General features: G+C 55.9%; 1 long non-coding RNA gene across 6 annotated transcripts in view; it reads left to right on the top strand.

Moving 5' to 3' along the window:
- The window catches only part of LOC118718669, a 406,395-nt gene that overhangs the window by 131,357 nt on the left and 256,986 nt on the right, over positions 1–18,052 (top strand). For all 6 annotated transcript variants that reach the window (XR_006741533.1, XR_006741536.1, XR_004987870.2 and 3 more), the window contains exon 4: positions 9,943–10,048. This is a non-coding gene — a long non-coding RNA (uncharacterized LOC118718669). The remainder of the gene's footprint in view (positions 1–9,942; positions 10,049–18,052) is intronic.

The raw sequence follows: 18,052 nt of genomic DNA, 5'->3' as shown, positions 1-18,052 counted from the left end.
GGGGTCTGAGAACGCACAGATCAGCCAACAGACCTCTGCTCCTCCACAAACACGTGGGAGCCCCGGAAGCCCCCTCTCCCGGGCCCTGTCCCTGACCTCCCCTCCTCCACGGAGCTCTCCTCCGCAGCCTGGAGATGCTCGGTCCTTCAAGCTTCCTCATTGTTCCCAGGGATGCCGACACAAGCCGATGGGGGCCGTGGCTGGGAGGGACCTGGGAGGTGACAGTACGGAGCTGATGTTGCCAGGTAAACCAAGCAGATGTGACTTAACTGATTCATTTTGTTGTGGGAACCAAGAGACCCTGCAGCTGGTATGGGACTTCGAGAGATACTGGGGAGCCAGACCTGCTGGGGCTTGAGTCCATGGTGCAGTGTGGCTGCCCGTGTGACCTTGGCCATGCTGCTTGACCTTGCTGAGTCTCAACTTCCTGCCGTGTGAAAGGGGGCCAGACGTGCTTCTCTGAGGCTGGCATGAGGATTGCGTGTGACGGCGTAGGCGAAAGTGCCCTTTGAGGATGGGGACATGAAAGGGAGGAGGGCCTCCGGTGGCTCTCAGGCGCCGGGTCCTTCCCAGGGTAAAGCCCAGCTCCGGGCCAGAAAGCTCACCCTGTGGCTCTCACTCTCTCATTCAGTGCACTTCTCTGGGCCGCCGGGGGCTCTCGGCTTAAGCACATAAATTAGCCTGCTCCGCCCGCCGGCCAGGCTCTGCTGTGCAGCCAGCCATATGTTTGTTCTTGATAGAGATTCTTATCGGCCGGGTAATACTACCCAGCGAGGGATGACATTTCTTATCAGAGGCCCCGCGGAATCGGAGATAGCGGCCCTTTCTTTGAGCCGCAGCCAGGCCTCCGCGTGCTGGGCTGGCAGGGAAGGCAGGAGGTGGCCAGGACCCGGGAGAGGGCAGCCTGGGCTGTCATGGGCATCCGCTGGCCATCATCTCCTAAGACAGCCATTCCCCGTGGCCTGCCCCACGGGAAACAGGCCGTTCTGAGATGTTTGCATAAGGTGGAGGGCCCTGGCCTGTGCCTGGGGAAGGAAGGCTGCGGTGTGATGGGGCTGGGCCAGCGTGGGGTGAAGGCAGAGCTTGCAGGGGTGAGGCCTTGAGCTGGTACTGAGAGCCAGGGGGTTCCCTGCTGCAGAGCCACGTCCTGGGGCATCTGCCCTGTGGCTCCGCAGGGTGGAGGCAGTGGGGGCCAGGGACCCTCAGATCTGGTTGTGGGAGTGGCGATCTGGTTGTGGGAATGATGTTCTGGTTGTGGGAGTGGTGAGGTGTCGGGTGCCCTTTCTGCCCTGTCCACATCCACCCCCCAACCCCCCGTCTTTTTCAGCCCTGCTGTGCGTCCGGGAGGCTAACTTGTGCAGCTGCAACAGGATGGATGCCACCCCGAGCTCCTGTGTCCCCCGCTTCTGTGTGGGAGGCACTGGCAGGGTGGGAGTCAGGTCAGGGGTGTCACTCTTCTGTTTCCTCCCTGCTGGGTCTCTGATGGACACAGGCGAGGCCCACACGAGGGCCCTGTGTGTGGATCCCAGTCCTGGCACGCCCTCGCTGTGTGGCACTGGACAAGTTGTTTAACCTCTCGGCGCCTCGGGTAAAGTGTAGGGATGATACCACTCATTTGCTGTCTCTCACCACCGCCTCTGGGCTTGCTGGGTCCACCAGGGCCTGTGTGCGGCCACAGCTCCCTGCGAGGAGGCTCCAGGGCAGGTGGGAGAGGCTGGAGTGACCTCCTGATGTCGGTTCTGCAGCTCCCGTTGGGGTCATATGCTCAGGCCTGTTCTCCTCCTGAGTTTTGGGAAGTCCCGCCCTGCCCAGCCCTGCTCTCAGGGAATAGCCTTGCTGTCAACGGAAAGGCAAAGAGAAGTGCTTTTCCCTCTCCCCGGACGCCTTCCAGCCAGGGCTTCTGCCTCTGTTTCTTCCCCTACCATCCCACTTCCCACTTCCTGTTCCCATCGCTTCCCCTCCTCCCAGGCCCTAGTCTCATGCTGGGTGTGCTGCTGAGTTTCCCTGTCCCTCCTCCCTCCTCTTGATAGTCAAGTCCAAATGCTGAAAGCACAGCCTGGACCGTGGCCCCTTCTACTCAATAGTCTGACATGTAAGGCCCACCCTAGTGTCACCCCACCAAGGATTCCATGGTGGTGGCCTGAACTTCGGAGCGTCGGTCCCCGAGAGCATGCCTTGCCCCTGTCTTTTGAACCTACGCTGTCTTCCTCCTTTGCCTTTTAATCTCATCTTTTCTCCTTTGGATGCTGACGGGAGCTGGTGGCTTGGCTCTCTTGCGTGTCACAGGTGTCGCATTATGTACAGATGGAAGGCAAGGCCCTCTAGCAGAGAAAAGACTGCGACTTGCTTTATTTCGATTCTCACTTTATTGCCAGGAACCGCCATGTCTTAGAAGCAGGCCTGTCAGCTGCAGCCGTAGCCTTCTCCCCTGAGAGACGGTGAGAGGTCCTCCCATCTGACTCCCCGCGGGCTCCCCAGACAGGCTTTGCTTTCCTGGCTGCCTTTCAGCCCCTGGTCCTAGATGGACAGGAGGCAGCGGTTATACGACAGGAAGGGGGTGAGGTCACTTTCCTAGCGGCCTGGGGAGCAGGCCAGGGGCTCTTCAGGATGGTGATAATGCTCCTGATTAACTATCAGGACGGGTCTCCTGTCGTCCTCACTGTCTGGTGGTATAACCGTCCTCCAGTGCGGGGACAGACTGGAGGGCCGGGCCGACCCCTATCTGCCACGTGCCCAGCTGGTTCCGTCCTCGCCTCGGACAGGTCCCTCTGATCTCCCCGCCACAATGGATGGCAGGGAAAGAGAAACTTCCTGGCCTGGGTGATACCAGTGGGAAGGAAGCAGCTGGCTTTGATGGGCAAAGGAAACAGACCCCGGGGAGAGAGAGTGATAACCCCTGGTCAGTCTGAGTCTCTCGTTAACTGGGGGATGTGGGGGTTCAGGTTACTTTGGGGGGGAGAGTGGGAGGAGTGTGTGACTTCCTATAGAAGTGATCTAGAACAGGGTGGCATTGACCAGCAGGCAGGGAAGAGCCCGAGTTTGGGGGTCCCTAGGTTTGGAGTTTGCATCAGCGACGACCTGGGAGGGATGTCCTCTGTCTGCTGGTTTCTTGATGGTGGCAAAGTGGAGTTTGCTGGACTTTCCCCCCAGTCCATGACCTGAGCTGAAGGTGAGGCTACCATGAACCAGAGGTAGAACTTGACAGTTCTTTGGAGATCACCAAGCTTGCATGGGGACTGAGGCCCAGGGCAAGGCCACACAGCCGGTTGTACCACAAACCACCCCACCACTTCGTGGCTTCACACAAGAGCTGTTTGTGTTTTCTCATAGTCATAGTGGAGGGCGGCTGAGTCCTGCCGGGCGGTTCTTCTGCTCCCGGTGGACTTACCCGGTGGCTGTGGTGGCCGCATTCACGAGCGACTCTCAAAGGGGTGACTGCAGTGGCCAGGGCCTCTCTCCCACCAGCGTTCTAGCCCAACCTGCTTTTCAGGATGGCGGCCGCATGGCGAGTGGGTACCATGGGAGCTGCCCGGCCACTTGGGGGCGAGGCGCAGAGCCAGCGCGTAACCTGCGCTCGCATTTTAATGGTCGGGCAGCCACCCGCCAGCCCCAACCCAGTGGCGGGAGAAACACCCCCCCCCCCCCTCAGCGGGAGAGACCGCCGGCATGCTCAGAGGTGGGAGGAATGCTGGGCTGACATCACTGACTCAGTGCCCCCAGGGCCCAAGGCACTTTCCGAGGTGATGACTCCCAGTCTCTCCTCGCCATAACCTCCCGGGCTCTCTCTCTGTGATAATGTGCGGCCAGCACGGGGAGGAATTCTGGAGCCAGCCCGTCTGGTTTCCAGCCCCACCACTGCCCCAGCTGGCTGTGTGACCCCAGGCTAGCCGCTTACTCTCTGCATGCCCGAGGTCCTCCCAGGAAAAGGGGGATAATATTGGCATCAGGATAGAGCGAGTGTGAAAATGAACTGTAATATGTGTGTGTGGGGGGCATGCATATGCCTGCCTGCATGCGGGTGTACCTATGCACATGTGCACATATGTATATGTGAATATATAGGGTATCCCCAAAGCTGTCTGCACACAATATCTGTAGATTGTATTACGTTTTGAAAAGGAAATGTATTTTAGTAAACACCGCCTTTATAATTATTCATAGTGTGTATACCTATTTTGCGGCTATCCTGTAGGCATATTCATACACATAAGTGTGCCTGTATTTGTGTGCACACGTGTATGTTTATATACACACATGTGTTTGTATATATATACACACGCACACACATAGATATATAATTTAGTGCATAGCTCATAAAGATATGTCCCTCTTTATCCATATGTTTGCAGCCTGCAGGGAAGTCCCAGCTTGCCTTGCCCTGGGCCTGTGCCCAGTGTTTTCCGGAGAGTTTTTCGGTTGGACCTGAGAGCTGGCGCCCAGGGCTCCCACAGCCCACGCCAGTGCCTCTCCCTCCGGGAGGGTCCCCACGCCCGGCCTTGGGCAGTAGCAAAAGCAACGGTGGGTCCCGGTAAAAGAGTCTCTGGGCCCCGCCCCACCCCTGGCCAGCGGACACTGAGGGTCTGAAGGTTTGGCCAGTGGCTCTGGGTTCTTCTGGTGGAAAGCCCCACCGCCCACACGGCCTCTGCTCCTGGCCCGTCGCCAGGCGGCCGGGGGCTGCCTCCAGGGGCACCACCTGCACAGATGAAGATGCTCTCCTCCATCTCCTGGAGACACCTAACGTGGGGCCCATGCACCGCCGGGTCTAAGAGGGCGTGGAGCATGGGCGGCTTCAGGCTCAGTTTTCTCTCTCCCTGAGCCTGCCCACATCACTGAGAACCACACGGCGTCCCACCTTACCTCTTCCCGGCCAAGCTGAGGTCAGGGGTAGCTCTGGGTGGCCAGACACCCTGGGCCTCCCTTCCTTTCACCAGGCGCTGATTTCCCCCCACGGAGCAGTGTCTGGGCGGCGTGACCCACATGGCTTCCTTAGTTCCCTGAGTCATCCCACTAAGAGAAAACAATTGACATTTATTTATTATTATTATTATTTAAAAAATGTTTTTATTGATTTCAAAGAGGGAAATAGAAACATCAATGATGAGAGAGAATCACTGATCAGCTGCCTCCACTGGGGATCGAGCATGCAGCCTGGGCATGTGGCCTGCCCGGGAATTGAACCCATGACCTCCTGGTTCATAGGTTGACACTCAACCACTGAGCCCCAGCGTTCGGGTGACAGTATGAGCTCATCCGATGTTGCATCATGCGCTGTCATGGTCACCATCCCCACTGCGCACGGAGGAGCAGAGGCACGGAGAGGTGAGGACATGGGCCTGGAGTCACACCCGGCCGGGAGGTGGTGAAGACGGGGTTTGGTTCCCAGGTCTGGGCTCTCCCGGGCTGCACCCTCACACAGTTTATTGGTGTTTGCAGGTGAGGAACATGAGGCAGGAAGAGGTGAAGTTGGCCCTAGCCAGTTTGGCTTGGTGGATAGAGTGTCGGCCGGCAGACCTAAGGGTCCCGGGTTCGATTCCGGATAAGGCCAGCCCCTGGCCAGGGCTTATGCAGGAGGCAACCAATCAATGTGATTCTGTCACATCGATGTTTCTCTCTGGCTCTTCCTCTCCGTTCCACTCTCCCTAAAATTCAACGGAAAAATATCCTCAGGTGAGAATTAGCAAACAAACAAAAAAAGAGAGGTGAGCCCTAGCTGTTTTGGCTCGGTGGATAGACCATCAGCCTGCGGACTGAAGGGTCCCAGGTTCGATTCCCGGCAAGGGCACATGCCTGGGTTGTGGGCTCAATCCCCTCCTGGCAGCTGATCACTGATTCTCTCTCATCGTTGATGTTTCTTTCTCTCTCCCTCTCCCTTCCTCTCTAAAATCAATAAAAATATATTAAAAAAACAAAAACAAAAACAGAGGTGAGGTGGTGCATGCATGAATGGCAGCAACAGGATTCAGGACCAGTGCAGGGACCTCCGAGTGCTCGACCCTTCTGCCACCCTGGGCTCTTTCTACCCCTCCAGGCTCCTCATATCTATCACCTGAAACCACAGGGCCAGACACACAGAGGCACTCAGCATGCCCTTAAAAATGCAGGCGCCCGAAACCAGGGAAATACGATGACAACACTAGATACGGCTGAGGGCTTTCTCCTAAACACCAGCTCCGCAGATGTTTGTGGAAGGGAGGAATGGGCCTGGTGATCGGCTCCTGAACTCTCGGGAGTTTCGACTCTGGAGGCGGGACAGGGACCTGGGGGCAACACAGCAAGCCATGACCTGGTCACGGGAAGGAGACCTTGCTGGGCACCAATCATGATCCTCAGGTGGTGAGGGGTGTCTCTGGCCACAGTGCCACCCACCCTTCCGTTCAAATTCCTCTGAGGGAACCGTGTTTTCCGGGCATCGCAACGGGCTCTACTTTTGTGGATTCCAAATGTTTGGTTTCTTTAAATAGCTTTGTTGAGATTTAATTTACATACCGTACAATTTCCCAGCCTTAGAACATTTTCACCACCTCAAAAAGGTCTGTAACCTGTCGCCTCCGCAGCCCCCTCCCAGGCTTAACCACTTGCTTTATGCATTTGCCTATTCCTGATATTCCGTGTGAAGGGAATCCTACATCAGTGGTTGGCAAACTGCGGCTCGCGAGCCACATGCGGCTGTTTGGCCCCTTGAGTGTGGCTCTTCCACAAAATACCATGGCCTGGGCGGGTCTTTGTTGAAGAAGTGGCGTGGGAAGAAGTTTATGTTTAAAAAGTGTGGCTCTCCAAAGAAATTTCAGTCGTACTGTGGACATTTGGCTCTGTTGACTCATGAGTTTGCTGACCACTATCCTTCACGATGCAGTCTTTCCTGCCCAGCTCCTTTCACTTAGCGTGATGTGTTTAAGGTTCTTCACGGCGTCTCACGGCATCTGTACCTTTCCTTTCTGTGTCTGAATCATGTTCCCTTGTATGACTGTAAGGCCACATTTTATTTGCTCATTCTTTGCCAGGTGGTGGATTTTATTTATTTTTTATGGGGGGGGGGTGGGTCATTATGCATAATGCCACTCTGAGAGTTTACGAACAAGATTTTGAGTGGATGCGTGTTTTCATTTCCCTGGAGTATCGATGCCCAAGTGGAATTGCTGAGTCACATGGTAACTGAATGTGTTGCTTTCTGAGGACCTTCCAGGCGGTTTCCCAAGGCGTCTGCCCTGTTTTTCATTCCCACTAGGAACTGCCTGTTCTTGCTCATAACTCACACTCCTTTTTGTTTTTTTTAAGTGCGTTTTATTGATTTTTAGAGGGAGAGGAAGGGGGAGGGATAGAGAGGGAAACATGTACGAGAGAGAGGAACGTCACTGAGCAGCTGCCACCTGCACAGCCCCTACCAGAAATCGAGCAGGCAGCCCCGGACCTATGCCATGACCGGAAATGGAACCATCGGTTCCTGGGTCGACACCCAACCACTGAGTCACACCAGCCAGGCCGTACTCCTCTTTAAACACAGTGTGATTCCACGTGTAAGTGTCTAGAGAATGCCAAATTAACCCCCGGGGCGAGGTGGCCTCTGGAAGGAGGACAGAGACGATGAGCAGAAGGGCAGTGTCTGGGTGAGGGGAATGCATTCTGTGTCTTGGTGGTTTCGTGATTTGAGTCTGTGCATCTGTCAGAACTCATCGAACTGTTCTCTTAAGAAATGGATGTTTCATTATGTGTTGATTATGTCTACATGGAAAAAAAAATAGAAAAAACATAGATGGAGGGGGAAGAGGAAAAACTATGCATTATCTTAGGACATGACTTCCTACCCACCTTCTTCCCCTGGACAGAGGGCCTGTGCCAGGCAGGCAAGGCCAAGGGTAAATGTCTTCTCATTGATGTGATGACCTGCGTCTCCACAGGGAGCCTTGTTCACACTAAGGGGGAGGCAAAGAGGTTGTTTTTCACTCTCCCAACCAGTGGATGTCTGGGGGTGGGGGTGGGGGGTGGGCCCTTGGAGAGCCAGTTGCTGCAGTGGGGGGGAGGGGCGTGGAAGGTCTGATTCCAGGCCTTTCTGCAGAGAAGAGCTGCAATTCCCTTTGGCATTAAGATACATTTAAAGAAAATAATTTTCTCAGTTGCTACAAAAGGTACTCTCCAAAGCCAGCCTCATTTTTTTTTTTTTTTTTTTTTGCCAGACTGCCTCATCCACCAGAACCCAGCATTTAGACAGGACACTCTGCCTCTGCCTCAGTGTATCAGGGGCTGCTGAGCAGGGGACAACAGGACACAAACAAAAAAAGAAGTGTAGGGTGTGGTCTCTCCCCCTCAGACTCTGCAAACCAGTTTCATGGTTGGACATAAATCCACCGGAGATTAGGACCGGGCGAGCGTCACTCACTGCCCACGGACACACGTCAGAATTATAACATTTTTGATGCATTGCACACGTTGCATCATCTTACTTGGAGGCAAGGAAAGAGCCTGTATTTCGCTAGGAAAAAATAAAAAATACATGCGACGCAAGACAGTTATTTGGGGCAAGATGGGATTCCGTGTGTGTTTCTGTTTTCCTTGTTGCTCACCCATGATTTCTGATTTCCAGTGACCATTTATTGCCTGTGAATTAAATCAGTTGCTAACAAAGTGTTTTGCTGCCCAGGATGGTGTGGGCCAGTTGGGTGGGCATTGTACCGTGCACCAAAAAGCTGCCAGTTCGATTCCCGGTCAAGGGCACATGCCCAAGGTTTGGGCTCTATCCCCTGTAGCTGATAGTAGTCTGTCTGTCTGTCTGTCTCTCTCTGAAAATCAATAAAAATATATTTTTAAAAATTACTTTGGGCCAAAACCGGTTTGGCTCAGTGAATAGAGCGTCGGCCTACAGACTGAAAGGTCCCAGGTTCGATTCCTTTCAAGGACATATACCTTGGTTGCAGGCACATCCCTGTTAGAGGGTGTGCAGGAGGCAGCTGGTCAATGTTTCTCTCTCATCAATGTTTCTAGCTCTCTATCCCTCTCCTTTCCTCTCTGTAAAAAAATCAATAAAATAAATTTTTAAAAAATTACTTTTGGTTCTCTCACTGGTTGGAGCTAGCATAGGGTCCCCTCTTCCCCAGAACAGACCCCCTTCCCCTCTGCCCCCCCCCCGCCCCCTCACAGCTTATGGATGTAAGGCGGCTTCGCATAATGCATTGACCCTGAACTTGGGTGTTAGCGAGGTCAGGGTTGGGTTCTAGCCTCTGAAGGAAGCCACGGATCCTTTTTGCATCTTGGTTTCCTCATCAGAAGGCTGGATCTGGTCATACCCTCCGGGATGGATTGGTGTGACACCTACACTGGGACACAGCACAGACCTTGGCCCTTCCTATCCGTCCCTCCTTTCCCAGCCCGCTCTCAGCCCGGGACCTTCCCGGCGCCTGCTAGCACTCAGCATGTCGGCCTGCATGGCTCCTGGGAGCCAGGCTGCCTCCCTAACCATGGCGGGAGCTTGAAGGCACCTGCACGTCTCGCTTGGTGTGTGTGTGTGTGTGTGTGTGTGTGTGTACGTGCGCGCGCACACACACTCTCCAGCCCACGTGCAAGGCTTTGGTGTGTGTGGCTCGATGTTAAACAAAACCCCCTTCCCGTGGGTGAGTGAAGACCGCTTGCTTGCCGAAACCGGTTTGGCTCAGTGGATAGAGCGTCGGCCTGCAGACTGAAAGGTCCCAGGTTCGATTCCGGTCAAGGGCATGTACCTTGGCTGCGGGCACATCCCCAGTAGAGGGTGTGCAGGAAGCAGCTGGTTGATGGTTCTCTCTCATCGATGTTTCTAACTCTCCCTCTCTCTTCCTCTCTGTGAAAAATCAATAAAATATATATTTTAAAAAAAAGATTGCTTGCCGTCAGGGCCCGTGATCCATCACAGACCGAGGGTGGGATGCACTGCAGCCAGCACCTGGGTGACAGCGTCCTTTCTGTTCTCCCCTGCAGCGCGGCCGGGCCCTGGCAGCGGCGTGGCTTCAGACGGCATGCCCCTTCCCTTGGGACCGTCCTCTTCCTGCAAATCAGGACAGCTGAGTGCCACCCCCGGCTGACTGTGAGTATTGTGGGGTTTTTCTTGGTTTGTTTTCGAGGTGCGGGGGAGGGCCCAGCGGAGGGGCGGAGGGGTTTTGCTGTCTGTGTGCCCTGGTGGCTTGTGTGGGGCAGGAGGGATGGACGGGCAGAGGCGTACGACACGGGAGTCATGTGCTGTGGCGTCTGGTGTCACCTTCTCCCTCCAGCACTGCTTCCTGCAGCCCCGGTTTGGTTCTCAGCTGCTTTTTGGGGCGGTAGTTTTCAGGCTGCAGTTTGCAAATGATCACCTGGGAAGCTTGCTGCCAGCCCTGTTCCTGAGCTCCCCTCCCCCCTGCGGTTCTAATGCCTGGGCTCTGGGTGGGGCTGAGAAATAGCATTTTGGACAGACAGCTCTGATCGGTCCATCTGACCGGGAGGCACCAGAAGCAGGTGCGGGGGACCTGTTGGGGCCTCACAAACAAGTGTGAAAACAGATGCAGTGATTGGTTTCAAAATGAGAAAACAACTCCCCCCAAAATGGACATAGTGATACATAGTTATGTAACTTTAGAGCAACCTGTCAGCGGCAGCCCGGCTGTGGCAAACAGGAATTGTTTTTTAGGCGGCATCTGGGCAGGTTTAGCATCTTCGGTATGCTGTATGCTAGGTCTGCAAAAACCTGGACAAAGCCCTCACACTAGGGGTGTCGAACTCAATCAGAGAAGGGGACAAAATCTAAAATCCAGCCTAAATCGCGGGCCGAATGGTTTACTGAACAGTCATAAACTGTCATTGTGATGGAAACGCAGCGGAGTGCAGTGATGACAGCGCGGTGCGGGCCACATTGCAAGGCCTGGCGGGACGAATTTGCCCCGCGGGCCTTGTGTTTGACACATGTGCCTCACACCATCCACCCAGCTCTGAAAAATGAAACCCTCGGTTATTTATTTTAAAAACATCTTTTTATGGATTTTAGAGAGAGAGAGGAAGGGAGAGGGAGAGAGAAAGAGAGAGAGAGAAACAACGGTGCACAAGAGAAATATCGATTGGCTGCCTCTAAAAATCCATGGAAACATATCTGGAATGAGGGTTTAAAAGAAGGCGGCGGTGAGAGGGGCTGGCTGGGTGCAGGGCGTGCCGGGGGCCAGGGTTCAGTTGCCTCTCTCCTGCATACACAGTAGCATTGCCCCCCTCCCCCCTTTCCCCGCTGCCCCGACCTGGAATTCCTGACCTGGAATTCCTGACTCGGTTCTTTCTCCAGAGGGCCCTGCGGGCTGCCCCCAGACTGACCTCCCGTCAAGCCCTCTGACCGGCTGCACCGCTTCATGGCCTTCAGTCCTCTCTTCCCAGCACTCAAGGCCCTCAATGTTCTGGACCCAACACCTGCCCCCAGGCCTTTCAGATGTTTGCCTTCCGTTCTAGCAGCAAATGCCTCCTCACTGGCTGCCAAGCAGGCACCCCCACCCCCACCCCCCAATGCAGGCTTTTAAAAATATATATAAATATATTTTTATTGATTTCAGAGAGAGGAAGGGAGAGGGAGAGAGAGATAGAAACATCAATGACGAGAATCATTGATTGGCTGCCTCCTGCACGCCCCCTACTGGGGATGGAGCCCGCAACCCAGTCACATGCCCTGACTGGGAATCAAACCCTGACCTCCTGGGTCGTAGGTCGACACTAACCACTGAGCCAGGCTGGCCAGGCCCCGCTGCAGGCTTTTGGTCACCGCCCCCTCTCCTCTTGCCATCCACCCATCGGGCTCTCAGAGGACGTCCCTCTGCAGCCCACAGCGACCAGCTCCCCTGCACCCAGACCACACAGTGCCCACCCCCGAGCCGTCTTGGACCGACTTGTTTCGTTAACTGTCCCTTCATTCCTCCTTGGCTATCTGACATTCCTCAGGGGGCAATCTGGACTCTTTCCCCCGGGGTCTTCCCCAAGGAATGGCCCGGGTGTCGCAATGCCTCGCTGCAGCCTCGGGGACCACAGGCACCTGCGTCTGTGAGGAATCGGTGGGGCGGGTGGTCCAGGCTGGGGAGGGGAGGGGGGAACCAGAGCCGTCCCCTTGGACCTCTCCCTGCCTCCTCGTCCAGTCCATCCCCAGAATGTGGAGGGGCCTGGCCCAGATGCCATTGCCAGGGGCAGCAGGAATGGGTTTTTTGGGAGAACTGTTTATCAGGAGCCATCAAGGCGGCTCTTTGACCTGGTAACCCTCCTGGAGGAATGAGAAGGTGGGGTGGGGGGGGGGGAGGTTTGTGCAGGGAGGATGTTTGGAAGCTGGGTGCAGTCCCGATTTTTAACAATTTGTTAAAAAATCGGGACTTTTTAAAAACACCGAGGGACGCGGGACAAATTGTTAAAAATTGCAACTGTCCCGCCAAAAGCGGGACGTCTGGTCACCTTAATTTAGGGGCGCATCCGAAACAAAACGCCACCCAGGGGCGCCTGATGCTTCTGCGCCGAGGGCTCCCGTGGAGAGGAGGTGGCCGCCGTCAGAGGAGCAGGGACCGTCTGTGAGGCCGCAGTCCGGGTCGCACGCCGTGTTGTGTCCCGCCCGGGGTTCTGGAAAGCTCAGAAGGGAGATGTGCTCCTGGTTGGGAAAATGCAGGTGTGGGTGCCTCCTCGGGGGTCCCAGGAGCATGATGGTTGCTTTTTCTCTCCTGTCTTCATCTCTTACCTTTTTGGTAACCTGCCTGATCCAGTTATCAAAACGGCTTAGTGCAACAGAAGAAAAATGTATAGATGGGTTTGCAGGGACCTGTGTGTCCCAGAGAGGGGCAGCCTGACCTCCCCTCCCCTCCCTCAGCCTGTGCACAGATCCTGACAGGTGCTCCGGTTGAGGGGGGCGGGTGCTGCACCCCGATATGATGGCTCCGTGTGCCTCCTCCGCTGAGACGAGCTGCAGAGCCCCCAGCGCCTGGGACACGCACTGCTCCCTGACGGACCCGCCCTCTTTCCAAGTCTATGAACCAGTGCCACCTCCGAGCCTTTGGTCCTCCTCCTATCCCGTCTCCCTTAACGCCCATCATAATGGTCCCTAAGGGATCATTGCCATGTAATAAACCCCATTTTGCAGACGGGAAAGCTGAGTCCTTAGATGCCGTGCACACAGCCTCGAGTCCCAGACTCGGGCTCTCGGCACAGATCTCCACGGACGCTCACAGGACATGTGGGGGCCGCGCTTCCTATCTGCTTTCCACGGTGGGGAAACTGAGGCTTCATCGGGTCACTTCCCAGAGGACCCACAGCCAGAAAGAGTCAGGGGCATGTGTGTTCCCGGGTTTTCTGCCTCCACACCCGGGTGAGATTTCTCTTTCGAGCTGTGCTGTGAACGCCTCCTCCGTCTAAAGCACGTGGTCGTTGGTCTGTGTGGGATCCGCTCCTCCTCCTTTCTCTGACGGCCTGGTGCCCGTACCCTCTGCTCCTGTGGGCTCTGGCCGGTGGGCTTGCCGTGGGCCTGGTGTGTACGCTTCCTCCTGTGTGGCTCTGGTTGGGTGTCTGTTGTGAATTTGGGCAGATGGGATGTGGCTACAGATCTCCCTCTGGCTTCTCTCTCGGTTTTTCTTTTTACCCAGTACGGCCCTCCTTTGGTGCCTGCAGAAGACTGGTTCTGGGGTCCCCTGGGGGTCCCCCATTCACAGATGCTCAAGTCCCCTCTGTAAAGTGGTGCAGTGCTTGTGTGTAACCGACCCACATCCTGCCACGTCCTCTGAAGCATCTTTGCGGTGTTTATAATTCCTAATGCAATGCAAATACTGAGTCAATAGTTGTTACACTGCGCTGTTCAAGGAAACATGTGAAGAAAAGAGTGTACACGCTTAGTCCCACCGTGACTATCGTGGGTCTAACTACACAGTACGTCAGTGATAACACAACCTCCCCCCTCCCTCCCCCAAATACCGTCGATCCTTGGAAGGCTGAAGCTGCGGATTCGGTGCCTGTGGATACGGAGGGCGGACTCCTCCATCATTTTAGATCCTACCTGGCTGCTCTGGGTGCACTAGCTCGTCTGGGGCTGCCTCTCCCCTCCACTCCACTCCCCTCGCCGTAGGTCCTGCCATTGGCCAGCCTTGCCCCTGCCGAGGAGCCCGGCTGCGGCTGGGACAGGCGGCGCACAGCTGTATTCGCGTGGACTGTGGGAGTCAGAGACGCTCTGGCTGAGCGGGATGAATCATCGTGCTCCGTGGTGGATGCTTTCACACGTGCCGTCCGATGGTTTTCCAGAATGACTGTGCACCGGGCCACCGGTGCGCCCCGGGTTCCGGTTTCCCCGTCCTCCCCACACCTGGCGCTGTCCGAGGGGCAGGAAGGGTGCTCAGGCAGGTCAGGGCACTGGGTCAGCATCTCCGAGGCTCCTGCTCGCTGCACATCCATGTATCCTAACAACATCTGGAGCAGGAAGGGTATAGGGGAGGAGAGAGGGGGCGGGTGCCTTACTAATGCAGCTCTGTCTTCTCTCTTATTTAAAAACAGGGAGGAAGGGAGAGGGATAGAGAGTTAGAAACATCGATCAGCTGCCTCCTGCACACCCCCCACTGGGGATGGAGCCCACAACCAAGGTACATGCCCTTGACCGGAATCCAACCTGGGACCCTTCAGTCTGCAGGCCGACGCTCTATCCACTGAGCCAAACCGTTTTTAGCAGCTCTGTCTTCTCTTAAGGAAGACAGTTGCCCCAGAAACCGGGGGGAGGTAGACTTCCCTTTTTGTTTTCTTTTTGTTATTGTTGTTGTTGTTGTTACTCCTCACCCGAGGATATTTTCCATTGAATTTTAGGAAGAGTGGAAGAGAGAGGGAAAGACAGAGAGAAACACTGATGTGAGAAAAACACATCGATTGGTTGCCTCCTGCATGTGTCCCGACCAGGACTCGGGCCGGGGAGGAGCCTGCAGCCTGGGTGCATGCCCTTGACTAGAATGGAACCCGGGACCCTTTGGTCTGCAGGCCGACGCTCTATCCCCTGAGCCAAGCTGGCTCCGGCCACTTCCCTTGTGTCTTATGAGCCAGATGGACCCCAGCAGGACGCGGCCGGTCTGAGTATTTGTAATTCCTAGGAGAAGGAGGAAGGCACGGCAGCTGAGCGTCTTTCACACCAGACCTCTCGCTTTGCAGGTTTTGGAGTACAACCTGCCTCTTTCGTCCAGGGGACCGTCCCCTCCCGAGCCTGTGACTAACCACAGGCAGAGTTTCTGGTTGAGTCGCCCGGCACGCGACGGGGACCTTGGGCCCGGATCTGCCCGGCGCGTTCTGGAATTTGCCATCCGTGTCCATCGGACGTCAGCCCTGTTCCCATGCCAGCCATCCCGACTTCGGTTTCATCCTGGGCTCCCCGGGGAGAGGCCAAGACAGAGATTCCGGGGGCCGAGCGCCCACCTCCTGCCCAGGCCGGGGTTCCCGGGCAGGATGCCGGCGGGGACAGGGGGAAAGGACGCCCATCCGGGAACGGGACCACGGCCGGCAGCCGGTCCCCCTCCGCCACGCGCCTGCCCTGTGACCCTTGTGTTTCTGCATGTGATCTTGACAGCCTGGCTGGTCTGGAAACTTTATTTTCAATTCAACATCCTCACGGAACTGCTTTGGTTCTGAAAGGATTCCGTTTGGCTGGCTGGTGACACAGCCGCTGCTACAAGGAGATACTTGCCCTCCCTCCAGGTCAGGCCCTCAGGTCATTCATTCTCCTCCGAGGCTCGCTCCCCCCCCACCCCCCGAGCCGTGGGCGGCCGTGTGTCTGTCTCCGGGGCGTCCTTTCAGGAACCCAGATCCAGGCAGGCGATGCTGGTGGAGGCCCCTCCTGGGTTCACCCAGCCAACAACAGCACGTACTGGTGCAGCCGCCGGGATGGGTGCTGGGGACAAGCCATAACACCCTCACCCTCTGTCTGTGGGGGTGACACTTGGGGGGACTGAGACCCACCCTTTGCATGACGGCAGTCCTTTGTGAACTCTGCCTGCAGTCAGACCTTCGAGATTCCTGGGAAACCACCCAGGACAGTGGTCTGCAAACTGCGACTCGCGAGCCACTTGCAGGTCTCTTTGGCGCCTCGAGTGTGCCACGGCCTGGGCGCGTCTATGTTGAAGAAGTGGCGTTAGAAGAAGTTTAAGTTTAAAAAATTGGGCTCTCCAAAGAAATTTCAATCGCTGTGCTGTTGATAGTTGGCTCTGTTTGCCGAATGAGTTTGCCGACCCCTGAGCCAGGATGTGCCCATTTGCAGGTGGGTGTCCCGGGGTGGTTTTCTAAGATGTCCTATTAGCCTGTTAGGATGAGGGGTCCGGAGTAGGACCCCTGCTTCCAGGTTTATACGGGGCCAGCGGGGGGTTCCCAGCCGAGGGAACCTTCTGGGGGTTGCATCCGGGGGTTTATGATTCCCAAGGAGCTGAGGGTTCCCTAAGAGAGAACTTAGGAACCACCCTCCCATCCAAGTACTAAAAGTCAAGTGAATTAAAAATCTGAGGGACAGAATAAACTGGTGAATATAATAGAATCAGGGGCATGGAATGGGAGGGGATTGATAATTCTCAGGGGGAAAGGGGTGTCTGTGTGGGGAGTACGGGAAGAGACTGGACAAAAATCATATACCTATGGATGAGGATGGGGGGGGGAGGAGGTAAGAGCAGAGGGTGGAGTGGGGACCAGGTGGAGGGAAGCCATGGGGGAAGGGGGGAAAAGGAGAAACAGTTGTAATAATCTGAACAATAAAGATTTATTTAAAAAAAATAAAAAGAAGAAGAAGAAAGAAAGAAATCACCCTCACCAGGGAGAGTGTTCACAGGCATGTCGGACCCTGGCTGTCTGCAGCGGGATCATCTTGTGAACTGAGGAGGCCTCAGAGAGGTCACCGGAACCCACGGCAGGGGCTTGTTTCCCGCGAGAAGTGGCCCTCACCCCAAAACACACACCCGACCCTCCAGTGGGTCCCAGGGAGGCCGAGGCAGAGCTCCCCACCCCGAGCCCCGAGGTGGGGCGGCTCTGGGTTCCTGATCTGAGATGTGGGGCCTCGGGTCCTGATTCACCGAGGCCTGCGGGTTTCCCCGGGGTCCCTGGGCGGCCTCCCCACTCGGCGCGGGCGTGCCGGCCCCCGGACTCGGGGTTGCACATGGGCCTGTGGTTCTGCAGGTGAAAGGTCGAGCCCCGGGTGTGAGAGCTGCGTGGGAGTCGCAGCCCGCCAGGTCTCTGGGGTTTTGCTGAACACGCCCGGGGGGACGCATTCCCGGCTGAGCAGGGCTCCCTTTCCGGGAAGGGGGGGTCTGGGCTGCTCCTCCTCTGGGCCAGCTCCTGGGCAGGTGACCTCACCTCTCCCAGCCCCCGCTTCCTGCCCTGCGGGCCTCCGGGAAGTCCAGTGCGGCTCCCTGGGGGTGCTCAGCCCAGGTGACCCTGCTTCCCCTGTCCCCTCTCACACGGAAAAGCAAGTCTGCAGGCTCCGTCCCTGAGCTTCCCAACCCGCCACAGACATGTTCTACACTAGCCACACACCACACAAAGGCAGCGCATCGCGGGAGAGGTCCTTAGCTTCAATTGGCCTTTTCCCCGCACCCCCTTTTTCTTAAGGGCATCGGTCATTTCCACTCGCTAACCTTCACTCACTGCAAGTTTTTTAATTTTTATTTATTTATTTTTAAAATATATTTTATTTATTTATTTATTTATTTTTTACAGAGAGGAAGGGAAAGGGATAGAGAGTTGGAAACATCAATGAGAAACATTGATCAGCTGCCTCCTGCACACCCCTACTGGGGATGTGTCTGCAACCAAGGCACATGCCCCTGATCGGAATCAAACCGGCACCTATCAGTCCCCAGGCTGACGCTCTATCCACTGAGCCAAACCGGTCAGGGCATTGCAAGGTTTTTAGTAGCTGCTGCTCCCTCCCCACCCCATTCCAGGAACATCCTTGCCAGCCCGGCTGGCACTGCTGCAGATGAATGTGGCCGCCCCTGTATCTGGTGCTTCTCCAGGTGATCAATCCCCATTTCATTCACAACCTGGACCCCGAGTCAGGCGTCCGCCCGGCCTGTGACCCTCAGATACCTCATCAGAAACGCGTGCT

The sequence above is a fragment of the Pipistrellus kuhlii genome, unplaced genomic scaffold (assembly GCF_014108245.1).
Source record: "Pipistrellus kuhlii isolate mPipKuh1 unplaced genomic scaffold, mPipKuh1.p scaffold_m20_p_14, whole genome shotgun sequence".
NCBI lineage: Eukaryota > Metazoa > Chordata > Mammalia > Chiroptera > Vespertilionidae > Pipistrellus > Pipistrellus kuhlii.
The sequence above is the reverse complement of the archived record's forward strand: the minus strand, read 5'-3'. Positions and strand labels throughout refer to the sequence as shown.